This window comes from Hyperoodon ampullatus (assembly GCF_949752795.1).
Source record: "Hyperoodon ampullatus genome assembly, chromosome: 10".
NCBI classification, from domain to species: domain Eukaryota; kingdom Metazoa; phylum Chordata; class Mammalia; order Artiodactyla; family Ziphiidae; genus Hyperoodon; species Hyperoodon ampullatus.
In genome coordinates, this window is record NC_136923.1 from 74,804,313 (window position 1) to 74,831,402 (window position 27,090).

Genomic DNA, 27,090 nt, shown 5'->3' on the forward strand with positions numbered 1-27,090 from the left:
ACCTCTTTCCCTAGGAGGCCTCTTTTCCCACCACAAACAGATGGGTGCTGATGTCAGCAACAGGCAAAACTGTAAGTCAGCACTAGAGGGGCTTGTGCTCAGGGGCCAAGGGAAGAAAAGGCCCTGCCTGGCATGGCCTCCTCTAACCACCACCCCAATGGGGAGGCAAGGCAAGAGGCCACCCGGGGAGGCCCTGCCACGTTCACGCACAGCCTTGTGTGGCCCGAGGCTCAAGTTTAGCCTCAGAGAGCCCTGGACGTGGGAATCGGAAGGGACCTTTAAGGGCCATCTGGTTTAATCCCATGCAGAGAAAAGAGAGGTGTTCTGATTCCCATTTCCCAGGTGAGGACACTGAGGCCTTGGGAGGGGAAGAGTTGCACCCAGGTCCCCTTGGAGAGGCAGCTGCAGAACCAGGCTCAGCACCTCAGGCTCTGGACTACTGGCTCTGGATTCCTTCTGCAACAGCCCCTCCATGTATGCACATTTGGGATCCTGTGTGGGGCAGTGAGCTCACAGGGGTTGGCATCGGACAGAGCCGGGCTCACTCCTGGATCTGCTGTTCCCTTGCGGGAGGGTGTGACTTGGAGCCTCTGTCTCTTCTTCCGTAAAATAGGAGTGCTCAAATATTACTCCACCGGTGGGAGGAGGGTTAAATGTGATAGGCAAAAGTAAAGCTCCTGGGCTTCCCTGGTGGCACAGTGGTTGAGAGTCCGCCTGCCGATGCAGGGGGCACAGGTTCGTGCCCCGCTCCGGGAGGATCCCACATGCCGCGGAGCAGCTGGGCCCGTGAGCCATGGCCGCTGAGCCTGCGCGTCTGGAGCCTGTGCTCCACAACGGGAGAGGCCACAACAGTGAGGGGCCCACGTACCGCAAAAAAAAAAAAGTAAAGCTGCCCACGAAGTGTCAGTTTTCTTCCTTCCACAAATCATCAGTCCCAGTGGGAGTTCTCTATGTACTTCAGCATGGACTTGTGTGTGAGAGCACGCACAAGACTCTGGGTCAGAGCACGTGTGTGTACGCGTGTGAGATTCGCAAATCCTGGCCAGGCAGCCACAGCAAGGGGAAGCCACAGTGTTCACTGGTCTGGGGAGGCTTTAGAGGTTGGAGCCTCTAGGATTGGCCTGGCATGGGGGGTGGTGCCTGAAGGAAGAGGTGCTCGGGACCCCCCAGGCTGCTGCAAACCCTGGAGGCTCATGGGGCGGGGCAGGGCCGGTCTCAGGTTTGCGCAGCTCCTCTTAGGGGCTTACGTGAGGTTGTCCCCCAACCCTGGATGAAAGATTGGTCCCGCTGTCAGGAGTCAGTTGTGAGGAGGTCCCTGTGGGCATTTGTAGGGCAGCCCAGCCGGGGCTGTCTGACTAGGGATTAGAGAATGAGGGCACCAGAAGGGGAGAGAGGAAGCAGGGCTGGCTCCCAGGCCTCCAGCGAATTCTACCTTCCTTGCAGCCCAAGGTGATCCTGTCCCCACTCCCCTTACTCTAGCCTGAATATGAGTCTAGTTATTTGTGCTAATTGTTGACATTTGCACGACATGCCACCCCAGGAGCTTGGGGACCTAGAATACAAATCTACTCTTCAGCATGCAGATTTTGTGACATCAACAGAGAAACTGGAGCCTGGGGAATAGCTGGGGCAGGGGACGGTCTCCTTCAGAACCGCTTCTAAGCTGCCTGTAATGTTCCCATCGCATCACAGAGGCATAATGTGTTGGAGTCCTGTAAGGTCAAAGCCGAGGCCAGTCCTTGATGGCCTTCCAGTCCACTGCCTCACTTTACACAGAAGGAAACTGAGGCTCAGGGAGGAGGCCTGACTTGCCACGGTTAGTGGCAGTGTAGGGTCGGAAACTCACCCAGCATCGTCCGTATTCATCCTTTGACTTAATATGCATAAAGCACCCTTTTGGTGAACATCCTTCATACACACCCAGCCTATCCCTCCCGCAGTGCCTCCAGCTTTATTCTGCTTCTGGCAGTACCTGACATTATATATGGATACTCTTTGTCTTCTGTCCCCTTCCCCCACTAGAATGAAGCTCCATGGGGACAAGAATTTCCCCCCCATTTTATTTATCGCCATATTGTCAGCATCTAGAACACATAGTTGCTCAGTGTGGAATTGTGGGATTCATTCATTCATTTGTTTGTTGATTTATTCATCTGTTGGCTACCTCTCTCATGGGCCTTCTCTGTTCTAGACCCTGATAATACAGAGAGGTGTCAGACCCGGCCTCTGTCCCATGGAGCAGGTGGTTTCAGACCCTTTTTTTCAGGCCCCAGCCACCTGAAGATGGGAGCATGTTGCCTAGGTACGCTGGCTGGGATCTGGAAGGTCCCCTTGGGGAGAGAGGGGAAAGCTGGGGCTTGGGGGAAAGCATTCTTCTTGAGAAGCAGGTCAGGTCCCAGAGCAGCCTCCAAGGCACAGAGGGGACCAGAGGTGTTAACACAGATAGCCTGTGGCCAGAGAGGGAGGGGGAAAGGAAGTAGCAACCCACAGGGGGTGAGGGCAGGGAGCATGGAGGAGGATTCTGGGAAAGGAGGGCAAATGGGGTGCTGCAGAGGTATCTAGGGCAGAGGTATGTGGGAGTTGGGGTGGAGGAGAAAGGACAATGACATTTATTGACATCTGGGTGGGTTGGAGAGTAGGGGCTAGCATGGAGAGACAGAAGACCAGGCTCCTGCAATGCATATGGTCAGATGGGGAGACGTTACACAAACCCAAAGAAAAACTTGATTGAAGGCTCAGTTTTCTCATCTATCAAATGGGATGATGACCTGACCCTGGGGATGGGGGAAGGGGAGGTGGGCCTTATATGAGACCATCCCTCTGAATGCCCCCAGCCCCTGTTGGACCGACCCCCAAACACATGCTGGATTGTCCTCCTAACCACTTCTCCCTTTTCCCTGGACACAGTCTCTGGGGAGTGTGGCTCTGGGGCTCTGACCCACCCTCTCTGTTCCCCCACCCCTATGGTTGGTGGCCCAAGAGGATACCCAGCTTCCTCCATCCCACTTGACCAGAACCATCTGGGCTCTGTGGGTGCTGCGGGTTTCCTGGCAGGGGCCCAGGCCTCAGCCTCGCTGGGGGCTGTGAGCAGGAGAGCTACAGCCCAGATTTTGCAAGCCTGAAATAGTTTATGGCTGGGCTGAGGCAGGGAGGAAGGAGGGCATGGCCCCAGGAATGCGGGAGGAATGCCTGGGAGGCTTGTTTCTGCCCCCCATCCCTCCTCAACTCCCCAGGGGGAAGCAGCAAGGCTTCCAGCCGGCTGGGCACTGGGTTGCACAGAAGGAAATGGTTTGGGCCCTGAACATTCCTGGGGCTGGGGTGCTCTCAGAGCCCAGCAGAGGGTGTGTGTGTGAGGGGCGAGCTAGTCTTCCTTTTGATGTGGGGATCATCTCCAAGGAGGCTACCTGGATAAACCTGTCTCACCCCCTTTAGTCTTCCCTCCGACTTGGCCAGCAGTACCATGGACACACATTGTCACTACTGGCAGGGGAGGGGGCTGTATTTTGGCTTGAAGTAGGGCCTCTGTGTCTTCCTTCACACGGGGAGCTTTCTGAGGTCAGGGTTTCTGTTTTCCCTTCAGATTGGGGGGTTTCCTTAAGACCTGAGGCTATGATGCTGAGGGGAGGGCTGTGTCACCCCTGCACCCAAATGTTTCCTATGGCTGGGATGGGGTGACCACTGAAACTGGAACCACAGGTGAGTCTTCACCCCTGTTCCTTTAGATCCAAGACTGAATTTTCTTCAAATCTGGCTGGAAAGTGGGAAACCTTTAAGGGTGAGTTGAGTCTTGTGGACCAGACACCAGCCTCCTAACAGCCTTTGCTCCCACCCTATTCATGGGACATCTGAGGTCCCTACCTAGGTGAGGCAGGGAGAAGCCAGACCCGATCGCCCATCTGGACAGTCCACTTGGCTTTCCCACACCACACTCCAGGCTCACCCCCTCTGCTTGTGCCCTGGGGTCTGCCCCCATGGAGGGGTTGGGAGCAGACAGGCCAACGCGTGCCAGGCCTCTGTCCACTAATGATACCTGCACATTCCTGAGCCCTGCATCGGGGCCAGTCATCTTCCCTTTCCCGTCTGGCCCTGCGGTGGATGCGGTGGGCCGGGCAGGGGCCCTGGGACAGCCAGGCAGCAATAGGGGAGGCTGGTGCCCGGCCAAGGTCACAAGGTGCCAGTGCCCTCAGGCCCCGCCAGGCTCTGGCAGGGAAGATACAAGCTGTCAAAACTCTGGCTGATCAGACACCGTCCCTTTTTTTCTGGCCATGGCTTTCTGGCCTCCATTGACAGCACATCCCTTTCCCATCTGCTCCCCCCACCCCTTCTCGTAGACCAGCCCCAGGGGGTCAGTCTGTGGTCAGGGTTATGGAGAATCTATGTAGAGTTGGGCCACTCTGTGGTTAGAATTACAGGGACAGAGATCAGGGTTTAGGATCAGGCTCTGACCAGGGTTAGGAGTCAGCCTGTTTTCTGGGTTAGGGGGATTTGATTTTGGCTAGGTAGGATTAAGGGTCAGGCTGTAGCCAAGATTAAGGGTCGGTCTACACCTAGGATTAGGAGTCAGTCTGTACACAGGATCAAAGATATGGCTTACTCAAAAACAGAGTGGTCTATACCCAGAAGTAGGGGGTGATGCGCACCAAAGGGCAAGTGTTTGTTTTGCACTAGAACTGAACCTACAACTTGGCCACAAAAGGTGACCCTGGCCCAGTTGGTCATAGAAAGCAGAGAATACAGTTTGCAGTGTGGAGGGGCGGGATTCACTGATCCCTTGGCCATCCCCTCTGGCTACTCACCAGCAGGAGGTACTAGGGACAGAGTGAGGAACCTCATCGCTCTCAGAGAAACCTTCACCAGGAACACCGTCCTAAGCCCCATGGGGATGGAGCACGGTGTCCAGGCAAGGTCCAGTGAGTGGCTCAGAGGCAACATTGCCCAATGCCATGGCCAGCCAGGAAGAATACCAAGCGATTCCACAGATGGCGCTTCTGTTTACACTGTACCTCTTGAAACTCATTCACTAGTAGCTCATTCCGCACACATTTCCTGAATACCTACCATGCTTTAGGCCAGAGGTTCTCAAACTTAAGTGCACAGAAGAATCAGTCAGGAAGCTTGTGAAAAAAGGCTGATTCCTGGGCCCCTCCCCAGGGACTCTGGAGGAGGAAGATACAGGGGGCTGCCCAGGAATCTGTACTTTCAGTAAAGTTCCCAGGCGATTCTGCTGCAGTGGGTTTTTTTTTTTTTAATTGCTGCTGTGGTGTTTTTTTTTTTTTTCCAGAGTTTTAATAAAAACTTTTAATAGAAGATCAGAATACTAACAAGTATCTTCAAGAAAAACAAGGAAAAGGCAGCAACATGAATTCTTTCAGTTAGAATGGCATGGTGTGGTGGTTTTATGATCGTACTTTTGGGACCTGTCCTCAAAAGGCTCATCGGATTAAAACAGGATTGTGGAAGGGACTTCTTCCCTGGTGGCACAGTGGTTAGGACTCCGCACTCCCAATGCAGGGGGCTCGGGTTCGATCCCTGGTCAGGGACCTAGGTCCCACATGCTGCAACTAAGAGTTTGCATGCCACAGCTAAGGAGTCTGCATGCCACAGCTAAGGAGCCTGTGTGCCGCAACTGAGGAGCCCACAAGCCGCAACTAAGGAGCACGCCCGCAACTAAGGAGCATGCTCGCAGCAACTAAGACCTGGCGTAACCAGATAAATAAATAAATATTTTTTAAAAATATAAGGATTGTGGAAAACACCTGTAACACCTTCTGGTGAGTTCAGCGAGCCGAGTGGGCGCCAAGGATTTCTGGGATAAAAGGGTGTGTGACCATTTTCAGAGAAGACCCAAGAAGGTCTTGCAAGAAAGTCAGGGAGTTTCTCCCTCATCTCTGACCACCAGTAAGCTAAAATTGTACTGGTCTTATTGCAAGAATTGTATAAAACTTAGCTGTTTATCGATCCCAAAGCATTTTCATGTGCTTGGCAAGGTAGGAGAATTCAGGCAAACACACAGAAGATTACCTTTAGCAAAGAAGTATAAAGCAAAGTATAATTAATGCATTAAATGAGGCAAAGTAAAAGAATGCATATAAAAAATGCTGTCTTGGTACAGTGCTAAGGAAGGGAACAATGCATGACAGCCATTAATATTAATAACTTACCAATTTCTATAAACAATCGTCCTGAAAAACACGACTCAGGCAGCACAGGTCAACTTTGTTTAAATTGTGGCCCCGTGGTTTGCCCCACTGTCCCCTGCCTCGTTCTACCGGCCAGGAACCTTGTCTACAGTTGGTATATGGAAACAACAGGGTGTGTGTTTTTATGTTCCCAATATTAAATCACAATATTGATTATGCTTTTGTGGACAGCACATTTCTCTCTCCCCCAGCTGCTCCCTAGTCAAGAATCTGGCGCTGAAGTGCTCAGTCATTTTGAGGACCTTGCTGAAGGCAGGAAGGCTGGATGGGATGCCTCCCTGTTCCCTGGCTCACTGCCATTGGCGTGTTTCTAGAAGCTTACATAGTCTTTCTTTATTTAAAGTTTCCATTCTTCCCTCTGAGAGTCAGTGGACTTCTGGGCCTGCCTGTGGAGCAAGAGCTGGAGGTATTATGCTGCTCAAGAGGGGAGAGAGGGCTGGACTGAGTCCGAGGAGCTTCTGGAGGCCACACCCTCCCTGGCTGGTACTGGGATGGCAGACCCTCCCGTGGGGAGGGCAGGAGGTGACCTTCCATTCCCCTGGCCTGGCTGCAGGCCACCTGGTCACAGCCTTCTTAGATACTGCCAGGAAGTTTTTTCATTTATTCCAGTTAAATTTCACCTTGTTGATTTCAGGCCAGTGTTTCCAGGGAGGGACAGTGTTCCTGGCTAGCCAGGGACTTTCCCAGCCCTCTGGACACTCCCATAACTTCTGGGGCTCACCTCCCCAGGGCATCGCTCCATTTTATTCATTCATTCAACAAGCATTCATTGCATACCCATCAGATACCCTATACAGTGCTAGGCACTGGGTTTGAGAGGTGGAGGCCTGGTTCACAGTGTAGACAAGTGGACAGGCACAGAGGTAGATCATTTCTCTCTAGAGAGGTGTAAGTATGCCAAAGGATTAAGGGGGCATAGGAGGGGGACCTGAGTCAGCCTTGGGGGGCATGTGGAAGGCAAGGAGATAATGGTTTATCTAAATCTCAAATTATGAGAAGGGAGCTGGGGGCTGGAGGGTGTTCAGGCAGAGAGTACCTACCCTCCCTGAATGTAAGTCTGGAGTCTGGAAACAGCATGGCCAGGGCTGGTTTAGAAGTCACCTTCTTGGGGCTAGATCATGAGGTTTGAAGCAGGGAGAGCATGGAGCTGAGTCTGGAGAGGACTGCAGGGGTGAGATCACAGCAGAGTGTGGGGAGCTAAGGCCTTACCCTGTGGGTACTGGGGGGCCATGGAAGGTTTCAGCTAGAAGAGAATGAGCTGGTTAGGTCCACTGACTTGACACAGTCCATTAGGATCAGTGCCTAATGTATCTTTCCCACTGCTGCCTGAGCAGCTGTCTGTGATGTCCCTCCCTGCATGAGGTCTGATAACAGAGCCTGGGGAGCTATCCCCACCATAAACAGTGGGGCCCTGAGTTTTTCCTGATCTGGTGGCTCAGCCCTGTGTGCCCTGTGGCCCGCTGACCCTCTGGCTCCAGAGCAGCGGTAGAAAAGAAAGGAGTCTGCCCAGCTTCCTGCAGGACTCATGGTTGTGCAAGGCTGTCTGATTCCAAACAAACTGTAAACCTGTTGCTTCCTAGGCAATTCCAAGCATTCTGGCCAGCAGGTGGCCAGGCTGCCACTTCTAGGGACAGCCAGGGCCCAGGTCACAGGCCAAGCCTGCCTGACCAGGTGTGAACCTAGACTCATGGTGTCCGGGCCTGGCATAGCTGGGTTGCTGGTGAGATGGAAGGAGCTCCGGGCTGGGAGTCAGGGCTTCTAGGTCCTAGTCCTAATTTCCCCACCAACTCACCGTGTGACCTAGGGCAAGTTCCTTCCCTTCTCTGGGCCTTAGTGGCCTCAGCTGAGCCTGAGGAGTTTGGTGATGATGATCCAGGGTCCCTTCTATCCTGGTGTGCTGGGAGTCTGAGTTCCTGTGACCTAGAGACCCCGAGAGATTGGGCAGCGTCTACCCAGACCCTGGACAAGGGCCACGCCCACCCCTCTCCATTCATTCAGTTTCAGCTCCAAATCCAAAGAGCAAACCACAGGAAAGAGAAGAAGAACTCTTTTTGGTTAACCAGGGCCTGTGTAAGAGCAAGGCACATCTCCTTGGAAGCTTCCAGGTGCTGCTTCATTCGTTATTTAATTCATTCTTTTATTCAATGAAATTGAAAAATGAATTCATTCATTCATTTGGTTAATGAATATAAACGGGCCCCTACTAGGTGGCAGGTACCTGGGATTTACTAGTGAACCAGATGGGCAGGGCCCTAGTTTACCGGAGCTCAGAGGCTGGCCTGGCCTTTCTTTCCTGAGAATCGGGAACAGCAGGCTCATGTGTCATGTCTGGAGAGTAAGCCCCGAGAGCCGTGCGCCCCAGTGGGACCCCATCCACGCTCACCGTGCAGGGCCCTGTCCTAACCACTGATGGGAGATGGAGGAGAGCAAATCTATCCCTGCCCCAGGAAGCCCCCATGCTGGGCAGATACCCAGCCCCTACCTCTGGAGCCAGTGGGGAAGCCAGCCAACACCTCAGGGACCCACAGAAGCCCTGTGTCAGCAGGCATAAAGCCAGGCCCTGCCCCGAGGGTCCTGAGTGAGGGCAGCCTGCGGCTCCCAAGGAGTGGGACTGTTTCCTCCCGGGCCTCCTCCCTGGCATATGGGCTAATATAATGTTCAGTGAGAAGGGGTCGGAGAATGGAAGCTGGACACGGCCCCGCAGTGCTTTGGGTCTGGGGGAACCATCCTGAGGAAGACTCTGGGTCCTACTAGACCTGGGAAGGGAGAGGAGCTGCCCTGACCAGCATCACCTGAGCAGCTGACCCCTTGTTGTTCCCTAAGCACGAGCCCGCCCTCCCACCTACCAAAGGCAAGGATGGTTTCAGAGCATTGGCTCAGACGGGGCTCTGCCCACAGGGGGTGCCTTCCACTAGGGTCATGGGCACCGGGACCATGCCTGCCCTCCCTCCATGCCCATGGCCAACTGGACTACCCCCTCTCCCTGCCTGGCCTTCCCAGCCCCCAGGGAAGGGACGCAGAGGCCCAAGACAGGCACCTAGCTCTGCTTCCCCCACACTCCTCGCACCAGGCTCTGTCCAGATGGGTGCTGACAGACCCCTTCTTCTTTTCTGTCCCCTCCCTGTCTCTTACCTTCCAACGATCTCTGATTTATTTAGGCCCCTGTTGAGCTTGGCTTTTTGGATAGTTCCAGACAGCTTGTTTGGTATTCAAGCTACATAAACTAGTTTAGTATTCCAAGTCAATGTTCTCTTGGGGTAACTGAGTTCCAGAGGGAGGACAAGGACTTGCCCAGGCTCATACATCATCCAGGCTGAGCTGGGACCAGAACCCAGGTTTCCTCAGGATCCCGGTCTGGCTGCCTCCTGGAATTCCTCCAAAACTCCAGGAGGGACTGGCTGCATAATTCATGGGGTTCACTGCAAAATGAAGATGCCATACCACTTGCTCAAAATTATTACGGATTTCAAGATGGTGACAGCAGAGCATTAAACCAACTGTGTGACCCTTCTAGATGTGAGCCTTTGTGCAAGGGCACAACTCACAGAGGACAGAGTCCGCCTGTTCACTAGGAGTGGGGACCCCAGCCCAATGGCCCCTGGAAGGTCGGAGGACGTGTGCCTCACAGCTGGACGTGTCTCTGAGCCAGCCAAGCCCTTCCTATTCCCAAGATGAGTAAAAGCCCCAGTTTGGGGATTCCCGCCTGCACGAGGGCCAGTGGGGTAAAATGTCAGGCTTCCCCAAAACCTGGGGAGACAGATTCAGAGGTGTGTCTTTATTAGCAGTTAGCTGCCTTAACTATCCTCTACTGGAAAGTACCTGGGGACCCTGGGAGGGACTGGAGGTGCAGCCACAGCCACAGCCCCCAGCAGAGGCTCCGGGCTGAGTGATGAGGGAGGTGCTGAGGGGGAAGAGGCTGCAGCGGCTCCTACCACCTTATGCGAGAAGGAGAAAAAAGGGGCTTTGCTGGGAGGTATTAGAAGATGAAGTGGCTGGGTCCAGGGCAAACTCAGCAAGCTTCTGGAGACCTGAATTAGCAGCAGCGACTGAAATGGGGGGATTACAGCTCCTGGCCCTGTCACCGAGTTCCCACCCCCTTTGTCCCCGCCTGGGCCTCCTCATCTGCTGCCTGGCCTGAGCTCCTGCCTGGGGCCTGTGTGAGGGGCTGGTCCCCTCCACTTAAAGGGACTGGAGCCTTCCTGGGGAAAGAGCTGCCTGACCCCTGACCCCTGTCCCCTGGGGCACAGGCTCTGAGCAGGCTGGGTGGCCCAATTTGGGCTGAACTGGGACATTTGGTTGAGCTATAGGTTTGAGGGGAAATCACTGCTCCTCTCTGGACCTCTCCTTCCCGCTGATAAGTGGGAGTTTGGGACCGTGGACTCATTGGCCATCCCAGCGGTCCTTGGGCTGGTTCTAGCAGGCATTAGGGAAGCCACCTCTCAGTCATGTGGTACCTGATGAACAGGAGTGTCCCCAACACAGATGGGACTTCGGATTCTTGGGCTGATGGGTGTCTAATTGTTAAATAAAAATAAGAAAGTGTTTGAGATCCCACAATCTGGTCCCCACTGGCCTTCCCAGTTTTACTTCTTACTACCTCCCATGTTATAATTGATGCCGCAAGAACAGCAAGCTGCAGACACGATGCTGTCTGTGTCTGCTGTTCGAATTCTCTGGAATTCTCTGTGCTGGCTCACTCTTCATTTCTTAAGGCCCAGCACTGTCAGCATCCCTCTTGCCCCTCCTCATGGCTCTCAGTGCACGTACGAATTTAACAGTCTTCTCTGTGTCTGTGTCTCTTCTCCCAAGAGACTGCTGGCTTCTTGAGAGCTGGGACCCAGCAGGTGTCCGGGCCACACAGGACCTGAGCCTGTGGGCAGCACCTGGTGACCAGGACACCTCACAGCGCACAGGGGGGACAAGGATGACACAGCAACACAACTACGGAATCGCCTGGGTGTTGAGGGCAGTAGAGAGAATTACAGGGCGACCAGGAAGCATAAAACTGGGGGGATCTGTAAGTGGAAGCTTCCAGAGGCAAGGCCTGACAGGGTAGAAGAAGCCTGAAGGAGCAGAGCGTTCCAGGCAGAGGGAACCGAAGGTGCAGGGGCCCTGGGAGGGGAAGGTGCTGTGGGAGGAGCTGGGGCCTCGGGAGAGGGCGGGAGACATGCCTGGGGTGGTCCGGCGGGCCTCAGAGGCTGTGCAGGGGAGTTTAGACCTTATCCGAACAGCAAGGGGAAGCTATTAAGGGTTTGTTTTGTTTTGTTTTTTAACATCTTTATTGGAGTATAATTGCTTTACAATGGTGTGTTAATTTCTGCTTTATAACAAAGTGAATCAGTTATATATATACATATGTTCCCATATCTCTTCCCTCTTGCATCTCCCTCCCTCCCACCCTCCCTATCCCACCCCTCTAGGTGGTCACGAAGCACCGAGCTGATCTCCCTGTGCTATGCGGCTGCTTCCCACTAGCTATCTATTTTACGTTTGGTAGTGTATATACATCCACGCCACTCTCTCACTCTGTCACAGCTTACCCTTCCCCCTCCCCACATCCTCAAGTCCATTAAGGGGTTTTAAGCAGGCGAGGGAGCTAGGTGATGAGATTTGCATTTCTAAAAGATCACTTTCGCTGCTGTGTGGAGAGTGGATTAGGAGGTACAAGAGGCTATTGCTGTCGAGAGAGGGGACAGAGAGGGGAATGGGCAAATTGAGAGATTTAGGATGGGAGCTGACAGCACTTGGAGATTGGAGGATTTGTAGGGAGAATGGAGAGGAGGAAGGGAGGCTCCAGGTTTCTTGCTCACCCCTCGGGCCGGTCAGTGGCCCTGGGCAGTCTGTGAGCATCTGCGTGCTGTGCACCTGTGTCTGCCACAGCGCGGGGCTGGGAATGCCGGGTCCAGCTTCCCCTCCTCAAAGCAGCCCTGTGGGACCGCAGTGTGGAGCCAGGCAGCAGCTGCCCAGCTGTTCTTCGCGGTCATTGTGCCCGTAACCCTGTCCACGTGGACAGGGGGACCCAGATCCTCACGGACGCGGACACCACATGTGTGCACACGTACCCTTAGGCTCACAGATATATTCACAGCATCCGCTTGGATGTAGACATTCAAACACTTACCTGGAGACCTAGATTTACAGAGTGGGCCCCTGCATGCACTTACTGACATGTGTAATTAGATCTATTAATGATAAAAATAACCAACATTTAATGGGTACTTGGTATGGGCCAGACTTTACTTTAAACACTTCAGACCAATAGAGATGCACAAATATTGACAGAGCACGCTCACAGTACATGTGCGTGTAAATCATGCATGTATTCACGTGTGCACAATCTATGCACATGCAGGCACCTAAATATTATGCAGTGCTTTGATATAAATGTACACACATTTATTACAAAGGCGCAAGTTGCTGCAGAGATATTTTCAAGTGCACACACAAGCACACTCATATATATGCAGTATACATGTTCAGTTCACACACGTGTACTTTCTCTTTTGTGCCAAGCACACTTGCTGTACACACACATCCTCATATGCACCACAAGTGGTACACACTTGCACATACATCACAGGCTTGTGTACACACACACATGCAGGACACACAGATGCACACTCTTTCACCTTTTCTCACACAGAGCAATTTATGACTGGCCAGGCTCATGTCCGGACTTCCCATTAACATTAATGAGGTGATGTCTCCCGGGTGTTTGGAAACCCTTGTCTTGCCGGGGCGAGGGTGGGGGGTGATGGCCAGGGGGAGAGGACAGGGAGGCCGTGGTCACAGGGGAACAGCTAATTATCCGGCTGACCAAGGTTTGATTGTTTTTCCCACGGCTCCCCCCACTGTCCCCAGTGCAAGGCCAGGTCTGGCTGCACCAGAGGGTGTTGGGGGCAGGGAGCTAGACTAGGGAAGGGGGAGGGGAAGAAGGAAGCAGGAGAAAATGGTGGAAGGTGGGTGGTGACTGACCCCAATTTCAGTATCCTCCCTCCCCCTTCATCAGACATCCTCTTTGCCTGGAGCTGGAATTGTTTCCTGAAAGGGTTCAAAATTCCTTAAAGGTTTGTGTCTCTGGGGCCTTGTCCTCCCCACCACGAACCTTGTATCAAAGTCAAATTCAATTTTTCATTTCAGGAACTTTCACTTGCTGACCCAGGGGGCAGAAAAGGAGCCCTGCCCGTATGTTCTCACCTTAGCACAGGATACAGGAGTAACCGTGCACAGAGGTCATTGCTTCCTTCCTCCATTCAGTCTCTGAATCAGTGTTTATTGACCAGGAGACACGGCTTGAAGCAGCTCAACTTCCCACAGTCACCTCAATGAAAAACCTTCTCTAAGCACAAGTGAGTGTGGGCTTCCCGTGAACTCCCCAGCCAGAGAAATGGCTCCCAAGCCTTTTGGGCTAATGCCCAAATCATGATAATAAACGAGAAACTATAATCATTTAAAGGCAATAAATGCAAATAACTTCTGCACACCTCTTGCCTGCTTGCAGAGGTGTCTTTCACATCTTGATTCACCTGAGGCTTGGAAGAGTCCTATGAGGGTTGCAGGGCAGGTACAGTTATCCCCATTTCACTGATGTGGCAACTGAGGCTGAGAGGAGAGGTTTGCCCATAGTCATGTGACTGGGGACTTGAGGCTCAGTCATGAGGCTGAGACTTGGATCTTTTAAGCCACTTCTCTGTGAATCACTCACACATTCTCCTTTATTTATTTGTGGGGCTTCCCCTCCAAACGTAAAATGAATTAGTCTTCGTGTGTTTCCGGGGAACTTTGTATTGCATCTCTTGGGATGCCTGGAGCAGTCCTGGGGTGGAAGGTGGAAGGCGACGGTCATAGACCCCGATGCTGGGAGGAAACTGGGTGGCCACCTTGTCTCCCCAGGTCATTTCGTAGATGGGGACTCGAGGCCTTCTTGAGCCCTGGTGGCCCCTGGATGACTGTCTGGGAGGCTTAGATAAAGATCGGAGGGCTGGAAGGGGCCTCTAAGAGCCTGGTCTAAACACTGCCTCCAGGCATGTCCACCTCAGGAATTATTAGCTCAGTTTACAAACAAGGAAATTGCCTGAAGTCATTAGGGCAACAATACTTATTGAACACCTATTACATTATTAAACCCTGAACTCAGTACTGGATATGGTGGAGGATTCAATGGTCATAGCTCTCAAAAGAGGTTAGAGTCTTGTAGGGAAGAAAGCATTTAGGACTTGGAATCACAGAGTCTGGGCCTGAGTTCCAGCTTAGAAGGTCATTTGTTTTTGAATGACTTTGAAGGAAAGTCACTTTACCCCCCTGAGCCTCAGTGTTCTCATCTCTAGAATGGGGATGCTCCTACCTTCCTTCAAGGCTGTGGTTACAATTTGATACACACAATGCCTGTCCCAATGCCCCTCACAAACACGATGCTCATTTGCTGTGTTCTTCCCTAAATTTCCTGCCAGACTCTTCCCGGCCTCACTTCTCCCTCCCGCCCCGGCCCGCCTCCCTCCCTCTGGCCACTCTCTCATGACTGACCACCTCTTTTAGAAATACCTGAACTCTTGGCCCAACTTTGTCAAATCCCCCACCATCCCCAGCCCTGTCCTAGCTTGGGTGGGAGTGGGGACCCTCCTAGGAGGGATGCTGAGCAGCATGGGGGCACTGGGGGTCAGTGGCTCTCCCCTGCAGCCTCTTACTTCATCCCCCTACCACCCAGAGGAGACAGGGAGACCCACAGACACTCCCTCCCCCCTTCTCTGGCTTCCTCAGTCCAGGACACTGTTTTTCCCAGTAAGACCCACTTCACCCAGCCAGGGGCTCTTGAAAGCTTGTGTGGGAAACTAAAGCCCTTTCTCAATGCCCTTAAGGGACTGAATCCAGAGAGACAAATGCATGGAACTAGCCCCACCCGGGATGTCCTAGGAGGGGTGGCTTAAAAGCCCCCCAGGGGACATTTGTTCCCCTCCCAACTCTGCAGGTCAGTCCTGTTGGGTGAGGATGCGGGTGAGCCTCTGTGACAGGAGTCTCCTTCCAGCTGAACAGAAAGTGGCCCCTGATAAGGTCGTTGGGGTCAAGGTCTGTCTGCCAGAGCTCTGCAGAACCTGTGCGGCCTCCCTGTCTCTTTCCAGCCTGGATGGGGATGAGCACCCCAGATGGAGATGAGGACTTCCGAGTACCTGCCCCTGCTGTGCCACCACCTTCCACCTTGGCCTCAGGTCTGCTCTCTGGGCCTCAGTCCCTTTTCCTGTAAAATGGGTGAATAACCATTCCTGTAAAATGGGTAAATAATGGTTATGGGTGAATAACCATCCCCACCCCCGCCAAACCTACCCAAACTGGTATGTTATGGGCCTCTCATAAGACTATGAATGAGAAACACTTTTAAATGCCTGCAGTGCCATTTACTTGGAACAGGGGTCCCTTGTGGGGACTTGGACAGGGCTGTGGGGTTCAGGCTAAACCCCTGCACGTTCTTGGTGGACAGGAGGGCTGCCGATGTCAAGGGACCGTGCGTCACTGGCCCTGACCCTCCTCCAGCCTTAAGCAGTAGAAACGCCAGCTAAACAGAGCCAAAGATGCCTCAGAATTCTTTTCATGGGCAGCATGAGGCAGTGGGCCCTGCCAACACCAACACAGAGAGCCTGCCGGCTGCCTGGGTGCCCTGGTCAAGTCCCTTGGGCTCAGCAGGTCCCCGGGGGCTTGGTCCCTTGGGAAGGTAGCCTGGCAGGAATCTCACAGTATTCCAGGTTCAGGGCCTGTCCAGGGGCACCTGGGGCAGGGGGTGAGTGGGGGGTGCCTGGAGACAGTGGGTTGGGAGGGGACTTGCCAGGAATGTGAGCAGAGAGAGTGGAGCATGTGAGTAAACAGTGGACAGGGCAGAGGGCCATGGGGAGCGGGAATGTAGATGAAGATATGGGGGTGGGGGCACTGGCTGGGAGGGGCTGGGGGTGAGGACCAGGCTGAGTGATTGGTCCCTGGTTAGAATTTCACACTGGGCTGTGAACGTGTCTGCCAGCACTCAGGCTGTGACTCACCAGCATGAGCGGGTGGGGTTGGGATGGGGTACTGGGTTCTGGGGTTCCTCCCCCGACCCCCCAAGGCAGGCCTCTGTGCTTTCTCAGGGGTCTCATCTTAATAGCCTGAGATCTTACTGGGAGAGCTGGGCTCTGTGCCTACTATGTGCCCTGTACCCTTTCTACCTAAGGCTAAGGACCTCTTCCCAGAAAAGGCCCCAGAGCTTACATGTGCTTGTAAAATCAAGGGTGCAGGGTCACCAGGTTCAGAAGCCTGTTTGTTCCATTTTTGCCTCCTTGCATCACAGCCCAAGGCAAATGGCCTCCCCTCTTTGAGACCTCAGGTCCCTTTATCTCTGCAGTGAGGATTAAATAATCTCTGCCCACCACTGCAAGGTGTGTGGGGTTGGGGGACTGGTGTGGGCCTCTGGAAGAAGCTGACAGGGCCCCAGAGGTGGTCTTTGTAGGCGAGAGGGTGGGCACTTTGACAGGACCCGGGGAGGAGGAGGAGGGACCGGAGCAGCCCCTTGGCCAGCTCACTTAACAATAAGCACATGATTTAATGCGACCAGTGAATCCTTTTCCACCTCAGCTTCTCAGCTACTGCAGGACAGGCTTATAATTCAGGGTTTTTAAAAATAAATTTTATGTATTTATTTATTTATTGGCTGCATTGCGTCTTCGTTGCTGTGTGCGGGCTTTCTCTAGTTGGGTGAGCTGGGGCTACTCTTTGTTGCGGTGCGTGGGCTTCTCATTGTCGTGGCTTCTCTTGCTGAGGAGCACGGGCTCTAGGCGCATAGGCTTCATTAGTTGTGGCACGTGGGCTCAGTAGTTGTGGCTTGCGGGCTCTAGAGCTCAGGTTCAGTAGTTGTGGTGCACGGGCTTAGTTGCTCTGCCGCATGTGGGATCTTCCCGGGCCAGGGCTTGAACCTGTGTCCCTTGCATTGGCAGGCAGATTCTTAACCACTGCACCACCAGGGAAGCCCATAATTCAGTTTTAAACAAGTCTAGGATTAGGGCTGCAGCTGTGAGATACAGGGGGTGTCTCTGTGTGTGTGTGTGTGTGTAGGGGGGGTGCATCTGTACTGGTGGGCTGGCCACGCTGCCTCCTGTGCAGGGGCAGGGGTGGGGCATGGTGTCGATGGAAGAAGTCCTGGCAACTGTCTCAAGCAGAGATCTCATGGCCTTGGCAAGGGTTAAGGCCTTGCAGAGGAGTTCCTAGAACCACAGAATCTCAGGGCTGGGAGGGACCCCAGGCTCCACCATGTTTTTGGGAAGCAGGAGAAGATGGGACATCATCATCAGTCAAGGACCATTGGTCTCAGTTTTCACATGTTGAATTTATTTGAAGTGAGCCTGCTTCTAAATTCACATGAGGCTTTTTCTTATGTTTCAGGTTTTCAGAACTTGAGGATTGGGAAACGGGGATGGAGAGGGACCCTGAAACCCCCGCTCAGAGAGGAGGATGGGGAGATGCGGGTGCTGCGGGAACAATCTTCAAACCCAGTAACTCTGTCCTACGGAGTGCAGGCTGGGTTTCTGGGGGGCTGCTCCACCAGCAGGATTAATACTCATGGGGGGAGCAACAGAGACAAGACTCCTTGGAGCCCCAGAGTGCTGCCCTGGAGAGGAAGGAAATGAGCTCCTGACATGGACAGAAAGCAGCTGAGGCGTGTGTGACCACGAGGCTGGTCACACTGAGACACCGAGGGGGTAGCCGGACTGCCCTGGTTCAAATCCCAGCCTCCCAAGTTCCCTAAGTTATGTGGTCAAGTTACTTCATCTGTCTGAGGCACTTGATATGAAGGTTAAATACGATAGTAACTATAGAAATGTTTGTCCCATTCCCCCAAAAGGGTCTCAGAGATTCGTAGTGCACAGAAAAGGAGCCTTTCCCAATGGGCTATCCTGCTTCCGGGTGTCGCAGGGCATTTGTCGCTGGGCATGTGGGGAGTTTGTACCTGGGCATGGTGGGATGTCTGTCCTACAGACAGCGGACTCCTTTGTACACTAGCTGGATATTCTTCCCTCAGCTCCCAGGACACCCTGCGCTTTCTGATTTCTTTGGCCTTTTCCTCTGTCTGCTCTGGAGAGAGTGGGCCCAGGATCTCATCCACATCTCTGGCTCCTGCCGACACCTCAACCCGCAGCTCCTGTCTCTAGCCCTCGCCTCTCCCCCAGACCCCTCCCTCCCTCCCTCATTCTCCTCCCCTGTCCCCTGCCACATCTACTCCTCCTCTGGCTTCCCTGCTCATCCATGAAGTCAGACCAACCGTGACTGCAGAGCCCTGTGGCCAGACAGCCAGCATCTGCAAGTTCTGGTCAGTTCTGACTCTAAAACCTGCCGAGTCCTCCCAAACTCTCTTCTTCAGCTGCTTTCTCTATCAGGCTTCCAGCAGGTTCTCTGGCTTCTCATCCAGACATGCCCCCCAACCCCACCAGTCTATCCCCAAGAGGTCACCAGTGAGTTGTTTAAAATGCACACTATGTCATGCTTTAAAAAGCTCTGATGGGGCCTTCCCTGGTGGTGCAGTGGTTGAGAGTCCGCCTGCCGATGCAGGGGACGCTGGTTCGTGCCCCAGTCCGGGAAGATCCCACATGCCGCAGAGTGGCTGGGCCCGTGAGCCATGGCCACTGAGCCTGCACTTCCAGAGCCTGTGCTCCGCAACGGCAGAGGCCACAACAGTGAGAGGCCCGCGTATCGCAAAAAAAAAAAAAAGCTCTGATGGTTCCCATTACCTACGGGATAAAGAGCAAACTTCCCAGCACACAGTGAGGGCCTCGCCTCCTGCCTCCCGCTCTTCCTACTTCCTGTGCCTTCTGCATTGGCGTCCTGAGCTCAGTCACCCTGGCCTGTGTCCCTCACACTTTCCTACCTCTGTGCTGTGGCAGAAGCTTTGCCCTCTACCTAGAATACCTTCCTCTGCTTCTCTGTCCCACAAAGTGCCACCTCAGTGGAGCCTCCATCACTCCTTCAGGCTCTTTCTCTGTCCTAAGGCCCTCCAGTGCTCCTCCCAGGCCTCCAGAAGCAAGTCTCAATGGGTCAGGGCCCCAACAGTCTTCTGAGGTTGTCTTAAAGGGGTAACTGAAGAGAGTTGGATGCAGGGCTATTTACAGGGGTGTGAGCAGAGCTGAGGGAACCAACATGGGTTGGAGCCACCCCTCGGCCTCTAGGGACCAGGACAGTAGCCATTGCTGCAGGAGAGGGGTTGCCTGCCAGGATCTGTGGCCATAGATAGAGGGAAACAACCCACTGCCAAACTGTGGTCTAGCAAGGCTTCTGGGGTCCTCTCTTTCCTCCCATCCTCAGATCACCTGCTGGTATCTCCCATTGGCTCAATTCAACGAGAAGCCAGAGGGCGGGGGAACTGGGGTGATGATGTCCTTCGGAGCCAGCCTCCCCAAACAGAGAACAGTGGAGAATGGGCCTTGGACCCCAGCTCCGGGTGTGGTTGTCTTGGTGCTCTGGCCCCAGTCCACCTCCCCAGTTACATGCCTCTCATGGCCTCTATGACTCTAGCTAAACGGGCCCCTGACACTGCAGTGCCCCAACTTGCCAAGTCTGTACCTTAGCAATGTTATTTCCTGAGTTTCAAAAGCCCTTTGCCAAATACCTGTTTTGGCTGAGGCTTTGGACCCTCAACTAAGGTAGTGCCTCTGCGGGTCAGGACTAGGTTTCAAAAGTGCCTATTTGCTGCCCACCTCATAGTAGGTGCTCATTTAAGTGCCTATGGAATTGAATTCTAGCACTTGTGTCACTGTAGAAGGGTGATTTGCTTATGTTACTCTCTCCCCATAATCACCATCTCCTTGAGAGCAGGAAGCAAGTCTAACTCTGCTCAGCATCCCCCAGCACCTAAGATAGTGGCTGTTTAAATAATGTCTGCCTGCACGAATGAATGAATATGTGGGGGGCAAAGCAGACAGAAAGAATGGGCTACATAAACCACGTGCTCTGAGAGTTCAGAAAGAGACACTGCTTCTAGTTAGGGAGAATCAGCGAAGACTTTACAGAGGGGCTAACTTGGGAGCTGGCCTTGAAGGATGAAGTTGTGAGGAAGGATTGGGAAGGTACTTCCGGTGGGGGGAATGGCACGTGCAAAGGCCCAGGGGAAGGAGAGTCCTGGCTTCTTGGGGAAGCCCGATGGGGTTGGGGAGCATCAGGAGGTAAGTGAAGAGAGGCAGGAGTGCTCTGGTTGGCCACTCAGCTTCCTGTCCTTTCTTCTGTGCAGAGTCTTTCTCTTCGTTTCCCCCAGCTTCTCTTCCACTTCTGCCCCACTTCCTCCAGGAGCTCCGCAGATTGATCTGCCCCTCTCGGTATTCCCATCTCTGGCTCAGCACATTCCCTGCTCTGCCTGGACTATGAGCCACACCCGGGAGCTCTGCATCGACTCCTCTGTTCTCTCCCCGTCCCTCCTCCTTGGGCCCTGGCACTGAGCCTCAGGGAGCTCGAGCTGTGAGTTCGAGTTTGGGCAGGAGCCCGCTCACCCCACAGTGACGTGTTGGGGCCGTCTGGGCCGCAGGGAGCCAGACGGGAAAACCGCCAGTCCACGGAGCAGGGTGGCTGGCCACAGTGCGCCAGCCTGGGTGCCCGCCCTGCCCCTCCCAACCCTCCCTTCCCTGAGGGGTGTCCCCAGTGGACTGGCCAGTGGCCCGTGGCTCTGAGGGGAACATGCTTTCTGCAGGCTGTGGCTGAAGAAGACATGAACTGGTTGTCTTGCCAGCTCTGTGTGGGGAAGGGGGAGGTGCCCCTTGCCAGCCGGCACCCCACAGGACGCCAGCCACAGGCAGATTGACCAAGGCTCTGGCCTCTGTCCCCTACCCCACTGGTCACTTTCCCCTTGGGGCCGCTGATGGGAAAGCCAGAGCCTCCAGTACTGGGGGGGGGGATGACCCCCAGGAGGGTGTTTATGGGCATGGGCTCGGGGCCTGAGAGAAGCCCACACTGACTGGGACCACTGGTTCTACAGCTGGCAGACTGTGGTGGGGCACAGGGAGGGAGCGCCCACCCCCCGAAACCTGGGTTCCCTTCCATTGCCAGCCATCTACCAAGCACCTACTGGGTGCCAGGCTCCCACTGGTCCTCAGAGGGCCCGGGGGAGAAGAGGCCAGAGAGGTCCCAACAGAGCCTCTCGGGCCTCCTTCCCATCCCTTCCCCCAGCCCTTCCAAGCCTGAGGCAGGCATCCGAGGAAAAGGGGTGTTTGCCGCTCCAGTGATGCAGAGAGGGGCCTCCTCTGCGAGGGGCCAAGTGTGGAGGAGTGGGCCCTGGGAGGGGAGGCTCTAGAGGGGGTGAGGACTGTGGATGGGGCTCGCTGCCCAGTGGTGGAAGGCAAACAAAAACAGAGCTCTTTCTTACCCTACAGCACGGCCCCCTGCAGTGAGGGTCTACGTCCAGGCTGTTGGTTTTCTTCCAGAGTAATAAAGAGAATCAAGACAAGGATCCTGTTTCCTTCAGATTCACTTATGGATTCAATCCTGCCCTCCCTCATTGTTTGCCTGGTTTGTTCCTTCCTCTTCCTTGGTTCGTTCATTTGTTCGTTCATTGATTCAATAAATGCATCTGAGTACTGACAAGTACTTGGCCTTTTGCTGGGCTCTGAGGGTCTAAAGAAGTGGGGAATGCAAGTTCTTAACCTTTTGGGGAGCAAAAGTCTTCTCGATGAGTGATGAGCAGTATATATCCGCTTTCCCAGAAAACTGCCTATGTTACCAACCTGGGTTAAAAATTCCTTAATGCTATCAGCCTTGCCAGGGAGGCAGACATGAAACCAGGAACTAAACACGGTATGATAAATGCTAAGTGGGTTTGATTTCTAGCTTACTAAGTCTCTTACCTCTTTGAACCCCATTTCTTCACCTTTAAAAAGGGGATAATTATATCACCTCTAAGTGTCATTGTGGAGAATACATGAAATAAACTCTAGAAAGGGCCTAGCAGTGCCTATGTATAATAGGCGCTCATATATATGAATTCTCTTTCCTTACCCTACTTTTGCTTGAGCGATGCAAACTCCTGTGACAACCCTAAGCAGGGAAAGCAAACACTCTAGCAGGGGCCTAGAGGAAGGGTCCTGTCTGAAAGGGTTCTGAAGGATGATTAGGTGTTTATGATAATCTCTCTCTCTGTCTCTCTGTTCTTTTAATGCAAAAGTTCTGGGTCCATATCACCAGGAGCCAGACATGGTGCTAGAAATCCTGCTTCTCAATAATGTTAATGCTTGTCTGACACTCTGTTTGTGCCCTGAACTGTTCTAGGCGTCTTTCATTTATCAGGTCACTCAAGTGTTATCTCATAACCCTAGGAGACGGGTACCATTATCACTCCATTTTACAGAAAAGAAAACTGAGGTGCAGGTAAAGCAGTGCCACACAGCTGATAAGTAGTAGAGCCGGGATCTAAACCTACTTGGTCTGGCTCCAGACTCCTTGCTCTAAACCACTACCCTATACTGCTTTATCAGAGTGGCTCTGCTTTCCTTCCCAGGTTTGAACCTCTAACTCCCACTCATCTTCTTGCAGATCACTTCTGTTGGAACAAAGGATCCAGGTCAGAAAATGGAAGTCCTAGAGGAAATCTACTGCCCCTCCTAAAAATACAAGTTCAAGTTTAAGCATAGAGGTGAGGGGGAAGGATGTCTCTAGAGGAAAAACTTTAAGGAGTGGTAGGAACATCAGCCTGGAGCCAGAACAGCTAGTTTGGGTCTTTTTTTTTGCCATTTATAAACCAATCTCTCCAGGCCTCCATTTCCTCATCTGTAATGGGCATGGCAACCCCAGTGTCACAGACTGGAGCAAAGTCTGTAAAACCCTTTGAGGCAGCTGCCCTGTGTGCCTCCCGTGGCCTCTTACCAAGGGCCAGTCCTGTTCCAGGGCCTAATGTCTGCCTCTCCACAGACTGCAACCCTTCCAAGGCAGGGCTGGGTCTGTGTTTTTCTACCAGCTCTTGGTACCATGTCTGGCACATGTGGCACTCTATAAGTGCTTGCTAGATGAAGAAACCAAGAGGCACCTCCGAAATGTCAGACCTTACTTACACCAAGAGACCTCCTTCCTTTTCGCAGTCTGGAAGCCTGATCCGTCCCTGTCTAGGGAGTTCCAGGAGAACAGCCAGGGTTCCTGGAGGCATGCCTTTCCCAGGGTCCAGGAGAAGCGCCTCCCCCTAAGCCACGCTGTCCTCGGCGCAGCACTGTCAACCCCCACTTACCCCAGGCCTCAGATGTCTAGCAACGCCCAGAGCACGCTGGAACCAGAAAGAACCCCTCAGCCCCCAAGGTACAGATAGGTGGCCTGAGAGGGGCCAGGTCACCTCAACTTCACGCAAAGAACCTGCCAAAGTTCTTTTATTAACACACTGGCCTTCTACGCACAGTCCCCCAGAGACCCACCAGGAAGGCAGGAGCAGGTGTGGCCAGCAACGAGGTCTAGGAACCAGCCTCTATCAGAATTTTATTCTGTAACTTGCATCCTATATACTAAGTCATAAGGTCACTGGTTATTTGAAGAGATCTGTGGTGAATCCCTCTGTAAAAGTAGAGAGAGAATTCCTTGAGGGAACTTTTGTATAAATCTAGGTTTGCTGAAGCTTGCCCCAGGCTCCCTGCTCTCAGACCAGGAAACCAAGGTCCCAAAGGTCCAAGTGCTTTGCCCAGGACCCAGGAGTAGAGTCTGAGCAGAGAGCAGGCCTGTCCCCCCCAAGGAGGAGCTGGGGAGGCAGCAGACTCTAGGCCACGGCAGGCAAGAGCAAGGGCCTGTGCAGCCACGTGAGGGTGCCGGCAGGGGTGAACAGGGTGGCCTGAACAGGTGAACAGGGCAGTGTTGCCACGAGTATGGTTACCTGACCATCCACTCTGGGTCAGTGGACCTTCATGCACGTGGACGAGGCAGCACAACCTTGTGCACCAAGGTCTGAGTCCAAAGCAGTGCTGCCAGAGTGGGGCCCAGCCGGTCATCGCTGGATGATCACCCAGAACAACTAGAATGGATTCTGTTCCCCTCCTCAGCAGCTGGCCAGCTTTTAGTGAGGGAATAAGTCAGGTATGCAAAGCCCTAAGTTTCCATAGACTTTTCTCAATCACCCTCTATGTGCTTAGAGCTCTGTGCTGCTAAGGGAGGGGGGCTGGGTGCGGATGGGAGTAGAGAGTAGAATAAACAGGAACTACAGTCAGTCCTCAGCCTGAGGGGTCCCTAAATCTGCAGGAAGGGGCTGCCATAGCTTGTGCCCACAAGGAGAATTTGAGGAGGGCAAGCACAGAGGTAGGAACAGCAGAATACAGAAAAACTGCAGCTCTAGATCGTTCATTCTTGAATTCATCTGTTCAACAACTATTAAGCACCTAGTATGTGCCAGGCACCATTCTAGGCTCTGTGGATACAGCAATGAACAAAACAGATAAAAACCCCTCCTTCCTGGAGCTCACGTTCTGGTAGGTGAAGATAAAAAAAAAAAAAAAAAAAGAAAAACCCTGATAAACATGCATATACATCAGTAGCCATAATTACTCCAAAGAAACATGAAGCAGGGCAAGGCAAGGGGGTGGAGAGTAGATAGGAGACGGGAGGCAGGTAGGAAAGGCAGGTAAGTTTTCTCTGAAAAGGTGACATACGAGCAGAGACATGAGGGAGTGAATCATATGGATATATGGGGAAGAGCATTTTAGGCAGCAGGAGCAGTAAGTGCAAAGGCCCTGAGGCAGGTGTATGCTTGTGTTGAAGGAACAATGATGAGGCCAGGGTGGCTGGAGTAGAGTGAGGGGGCAAGTGGAGGGACTGAGTTCAGGGAGGTAGCAAGGAAGCAGATCACGTGGGGCCTTGTTGGTCACAGTACAGTCATGAGTGAGCTGAGCAGAGGAAGGCCATGATCTGACTTATACTTTAACAGGCTCACTCTGGCTGATGTGTAGAGAATTGACTATAAGAGACAAGTGAGGGCAGAAGCAGAAGACCAGCAAGGAGGCCCTACAGCAGACCAGGTGGGAGATGATGGTGGCTCAGAAAGGGTGTAGCAATGACCTTCTGAGTAATAGAGAGAAAGTGGTCAGATTCCCTGCTCTGCTACTTTCTAGCTGTGTGACCTGGGCAGATTACTTAACCTCTCTGAGCCTCTATTTTCTATCTGGAAAACACGGTTGATAATAATACTCAGCTACTTACCTGGTGGGGTTTGGTGATGTCTACACAAGACATAGCACAGTGCCTGGCACACATTTGGTGCTCACTCAGTGCCAACTCTTAGTCATTATTAACCCTGAGGAACCATTGCTCTGGGAACCACATATTCAAGGTGGAATTAACTGAGCCCAGAAAACCCAAGGAGATCTGAGGGGCCAGCTGGATCTGGGGGAAAGTGTCTTAGGGCTCATTTGGGCACTGCCCTCCCATTGCCTGTCTCGGGTCCCATGCCCCTGGACAGAGGTGCCTTTCGGCTTCCTGTTTATTTGTTTGCCTTTTACCTGCATTGAAGTTTCAGCTGAGAAATCAGCCCCGCCAGTCAATGGGCCCAGCATCCCGCCACATGGGCTGCCAGCGACTCCTGCAAAGTCAACATTACCTAGGACAACGAAGGGGGAGGGGACAGCAGGGAGTTCACAGCCCATGGTGCTCCCTGGCAAGGATGTGACCCTCAGAGATGACTGTCAGAGGTAATGACTGGGGGGAAAAAACCCAGGGAGTTAACTCAGTTCTCGGGTGGATGCTGGTGGCTGCAGTGCCTTCAGGACTGACCCTCTGGCTGTGGACAGGAGATGGCTATGCTAAACAAGGGATGGCTCTGGGGGCAGCTGCTGACCTTTGCCCTCCCTGGGAGATACTGGCTTAGAAGCCTGAAGCCTTGGTCTACCCCTGCTGCACCCTCGCATTGACTCACCCTCTTATCTGTTTATTCAAAATACTGAAGCCTGCTGTGTGCCAGGGCCTGGGCTTAAAAACGTTCCTCCCACAAAGAGCATTTCTTAGGATGAGTGAGAGTCTCATGGGGAGAAACAACTTCTGCCTATGGGGAGTCTCCAGGCTCTTACGTCCAAGGGCTTAAGTTTCGAAGAGTTAATCCAGTGGCCCTGCAGGCCACACCACCCCATAACCCTCTGCTCCGGAAGTTGGTGGGTGAGCTGGGGGCCTGCCCTCATTTCTAGCTTAAAGAGTAGCAGACCTCTGCCTCTGGCCATGGAGGCTGACCTGCATGGGGTCTTCAAGCTACTCCCTGCAAATGGCCAGTCCCCCTCTGCCCCGGAGCCTCCCCCAGTGTAAGCAAACCCTGCTGTTTCTTCACACCACCTCAGGCCTCAGGTATCTCTCCAGAAGGCTCTTCTCCCTGCCATAAGCTCTGGCACTGCTAGTCCAACCTAGAGGTATGCCCAGTGCCTGCTTCTTATCCAGCCCAGGCTCCCCACGTCGAGGATGGTGGTGGGTACAGGGCTGAATGTCGGGGCTGGGGCCAACAGGGCCTGGGAAACTGCAAAGTCCACCGTGGGTCAAGAGGGCCCAACTTCTGTTTGTTGACCCTGAGCTGTAGACACAGGAGGAAGCATCTTGTCCCTTCCCGCGTCTCCTCCCTGGGCTGAGTTCTGCCCTCCTCCCTTCCCTGGTCCTCTGTGGTCACAGGCGCTGCCCCCACCCAACTACCCAGGCTGCTCCCCTTCTCGTCCACCCCCCTGCTCTTTGGCCACCCTACTTCAGGCCCACTCCAAGTGGGGCTTACATGTAAAAATAGCCCAGCTTTTTTTGAGCTTGTTATCTACTATTTTTATCAGATGGTCCAAGCAAAGCATGGCCGAAAAAAGGGAAAATCATACAGCTCTGTTTGCCAGGCTCTATAGAAATAGCAACGGGGTGGGCTATTTTTAACAAGATGAATACCCCTGTCCTCTGAGGTCTCCCCTGGCCCTACACCAGC